Genomic DNA, 4,519 nt, shown 5'->3' with positions numbered 1-4,519 from the left:
CACCTGAAGTTCAAAGTCATCATTGGTTACATAGTGAGCTCCAGAAAAGTATGAACTATTGGTCCTGTCTCAAAGAACAATTATAATAAAGATTTATTTAATAAATTACTACCGATATACCTGTTGGAAAATATATGTGTCAGCCACCATGCAGGGGGTGGTCTTTCTTTCTGTGGTGCTGGGGATGGAACAGGAGTCTGCATACACCAAGTATTTACCACGGAGCTGCAGCCTAAGACCTATGACAAGTATTTAAAAATCAATGAGAAACGATTCAAAGCTGTGATATCAAACACACCTTGTGGTTATTTTGAGACATGTGTCTGGAAAATTATAGGATTGACTTGTGAACACTCTGGATGAATGGGGCTTATAGACGCTCGGGGTTTAAGTTGCTTTTATGAGAATTCCTTGATAGTTCATGGGAAAGGAAATCCTGAGGGTCACTGACCCAACATTTAGCAACACTGCATTGCCTATGAGTACAGACCGAAATTTCAAACGATATGTGTGCCTGTTCCTACCTCCAAGCTACACAGCCAATGATATGTTGGCCAGTTTCCATACACTGTAAGGCTTCTCTTTCTTCTGAAAACCAGAAGAAAGCAAAGAGTAAAAGAAGAAGAATTAAAAACAAAACAAACAGCAACAAAAAAAAAAAAACCCACCCAACCCTCTGCCCTTTCAAATGCTCACAGCCAGCCAAACTCCCTGGGTTTGCTTTGACAGGCTGTCTTCCCTTCAAAATGAAAAGAGAGGCAGCAACGGACAGAAATAAAGGCCAGCTGTTCGGTGATGCGAGATACCTGCACAGGCGCACGTGAGGCGCCTGTTATTTCAGGAGCGCCAGAGTCTGCCGCCCGACACCTGCCTTGACACATTCCAGATGCATCAGCCTGCACTGACATTAACCCGAGAGAGGGAGGATCTGGCTAAATTGCATGTTTTTATACAGACTTAGGAAAATGTGAGGTTTGCGGGAGGAATGCACTGATATCATCATTAATCAGCAAGCAGGGCGACCAAGTACAGGGATGAAAAGGAAGTCTCCCGTGTTGGGGAGATCAGAGGAGAGAGATCAGAAGCACTGAGAAGATAAATTTTGCAAACATTTTTTTCAATCCTAGAAGTTTTAGTCAAAGTTTGTTGGCACAAAGAATCAATACAGACAATGCCGAGGGCCTTGTTCACTCACTCCAATACAGACAATGCCTTGTTCACTCACTCCAATACAGACAATGCCTTGTTCACTCACTCCAATACAGACAATGCCTTGTTCACTCACTCCAATACAGACAATGCCTTGTTCACTCACTCCAATGCAGACAATGCCTTGTTCACTCACTCCAATGCAGACAATGCCTTGTTCACTCATTCCAATACAGACAATGCCGAGGTCCAGTTCCTTGTTCCTTCACTCATTCATCTGAAAACCATATTGTGAACACTGCTAAGTCTTTTTGCAACTGGGATTTGAAGATAAGGAACAAAATATGATTATTGGAAATTTTTTTTGGTGGTGGTGATTGGTTTATTTTATTTAGATAACCTCTCTTTGTAGACCAGACTGGCCTTGAACTCACAGAGATCCACCTGCCTCTGCCTCTCAAGTACTGAGTTGTGAGCTACCATGCCCCAGAATATTTTGCATCGAGGGCTAGAGAGATGGCTCAGTTGGTAAAGTGCTTGCTGCACAAACATGATGATCAAACGTGTGTTTGATCCCCAGGGGCTGTGTATAAAAAGCTGGCTATCGTGGCATGCTCCTGTCACCCTGGTGCTGTGAATGAGTATGTCCCTGGGGCTCTAAGCGGTCAGCCTAGCCTAATCAGGGAGATCCAGACCCCACTTATAAACTCTCTTTCTAAACAAAGTAATAAAACAAAATAAATGCCAACAAAGAGCACCAAGGTGGACGACTCCTGAGGGACAACAGGACACTTGTAGCTGGGCACTGCGATGCATATGGTGGGTTCTGATCCCCACCCCATCACCTCCCTCTTATATGTATCAACGCTCTCTCATTAAAACTGGTCCTTTCCCCGGACTCATGGCTTTTGGTGTGCGTTGGGGACCTGTCTAGCCTAAGGGAGCCAGCACACAGGGCTGCAGCCCGGGTTGATCAGGACAGTACCAAGGCTGAAGTGTGAGAGAGACAACGGAGGGATAAGCACTTTGCCAGTCTCTCCCTAGCAGTCCTGGAAGGAAGAACTCAGCAGCTGGGTGCCTGAGGAGGGGGAGGAACAGTAAGTAACAGAGATGCTGAGGAGAGAGACCACTTTAGGGTCTGAGAACCTGAGCTTGAACCTCAGCTCTCCCTTCCCAACAGTGTGGACTTAGTTAGCTATCCCATAAGCCTCCAAGATTCCCACCTGCTGGGCAGGTTGCAACAAGGATTAGGTGAACAGTGGTCATAAACTCTATTACAGGCTCATCCTGTTGGATTGGGGTGTTAGTGTGTTGTCTAAAAGGATGCTGTTATTCAGAATACAAAAAAACACAGTGTGATACTATTGGTCTGTGGTGGGCTTGGTTGATTTTTCCAGTCTTTTAAGCAAAAAGCATGTGTTTCTGTAGATTATCCATGTTCTCACCTTGGGCTTCCACAAGGACCAAACACAAGATGAAGTTCATCTATGGCTATGAGAGATGGTTAGATTTATGTAGGAGATCAGCTTATATTCTTGGCTTTATCCTGAGGTTCTATGCAGCTATGCTCAATCTTAAATGCACACACGGGATCTCTGGGCACCTTGGTAAAAGGTAGCTTCTAGAAACTGGAGAGATGGATCAGTGGGTAAAGTGCTTGCTGCACAAGCGTGGGGACCTGAGTGGGGAGGTGGAAGCAGGTGGATCCCTGGGGTTCGCTGGTCAGTAGAGTTAGATAATGGATGAATGCCAAGTTCAATAGAGACCTTGACTCAAAAAATAATGTGGAGAATAATATATAAAAATACTCACGAATAACCTCTGGCCTCTATACTTGTGTAGTCACGTGTACATGTACCTGCATACATGCATGGGCACAGGTATATGAAAACACACACACACACACACACACACACACAGAGAGAGAGAGAGAGAGAGAGAGAGAGAGAGAGAGAGAGAGAGAGAGAGAGAGCATCAGACTAGGTAGGATCCTGTGATTCAGTTATGTCCCTATGACTGATGTGCATTCTGCTGCTCCACTAAATGGCTCTAGAGCAGACAATCACCCACTTTATTCTAGGATTTGAGGGGGCCCAACCCTTGAGTGAAAACACAATCCAGGATGTCATGTTCCAGGGGCTGAGAGAACAAAGATATAGACTTCAGAGGGCCCACACTCAATCAGTTTCTCTGTGAAAAAAAAATGAGATGGACCTGGCCATTCAACTCCTTTAACGCTCCCAAAAGTGAAACTGCACTTAGTGTCACCCCACATTAGAGAACAGGAGAAGACTACAGCTTAGCAAGTAAAGACAACTCAACTCAAGTTCATCGGCTGCTCAACTGCTGGCTTTGGGGCTCAGAGTTACATCCCTTGGATTCTGAGACCCACTTCCCCGTTTATAGTTAACCGCTGCTAAGCTGATTGCTCTGTTATTTTATTTTATTTACTTTGAACTTGACTATGTCTCCTTAGGTTTAGAGAGTGAAGTCTTTTTTCTCGTAAATTTAATTGCTGACATAAAGGGAAAAAACCCTGATGTAATTGAACAAGAAGATGTTTACAACCCTCTTCAAGCCATCGAGTTGCTGGCACACAAAATTTATGACAGCTAGCTAGGAAAGCGGGAATAAAAATGGGGGAGACCAAGACAGATGTGACTGAGGGACAGCTGGGTTGATGGATGAGTTGGCATCCTGATGCTCACTCACACACTCTGGCTCACAACACTCCGTCATATTCAGTTGGGTCACTCTTTGGAGACTATTTAACTGGGTAATGAAGATTCAGTTAATAAATGCCTAATTTTGACAGAGCTAGACTTTATAGAAAACTCTATAAATTACGAAGATGGTGTCGCGCTAAAGACTCGCTGAAGCTCTTCTCAGATGAAATCAAATTGCTAGTATTTTGGTTTTTGTCTTTTGATACGGGGTCTCATTTGTCCTATGCTGGTCTCGAGCATCGTATGGAGATGAGAACAATGTCTTCCCAAGTCTTGACTCCCTGTTTTTATGTCTTAAATGCTGGGATTATAGGTATGCACCACCGAGCCTGGTGTGTGCAGTGCTGGGGATGAAATACAGGGCTTTGTGCATGCTGGGCTGGGGCTCCACCAACTTGAGTTACAGTCTCAGGCCTGAAGTTGCTGAAGTTTTAAAGGTCATTTGTCCAGGAGTCTTGCATCAGTCGCTGGAAGAGTTCAAACCTTCTGAAAGGAGAGGCTCCCATGTTTTCATCCAACCCCAGATAAATGGATACAGATGTTCCTTGAACTTGATCAACTCGCCTCTCAGCATGAATGCAAAATTGATTGGGCCAAATCAGAGCCCATGCCAGTGAAGGCTGACTGCATGCAGAAATAAAATC

The sequence above is a fragment of the Arvicola amphibius genome, chromosome 1, assembly GCF_903992535.2.
Source record: "Arvicola amphibius chromosome 1, mArvAmp1.2, whole genome shotgun sequence".
Lineage (NCBI taxonomy): Eukaryota > Metazoa > Chordata > Mammalia > Rodentia > Cricetidae > Arvicola > Arvicola amphibius.
Note: the sequence above shows the minus strand (reverse complement) of the source record.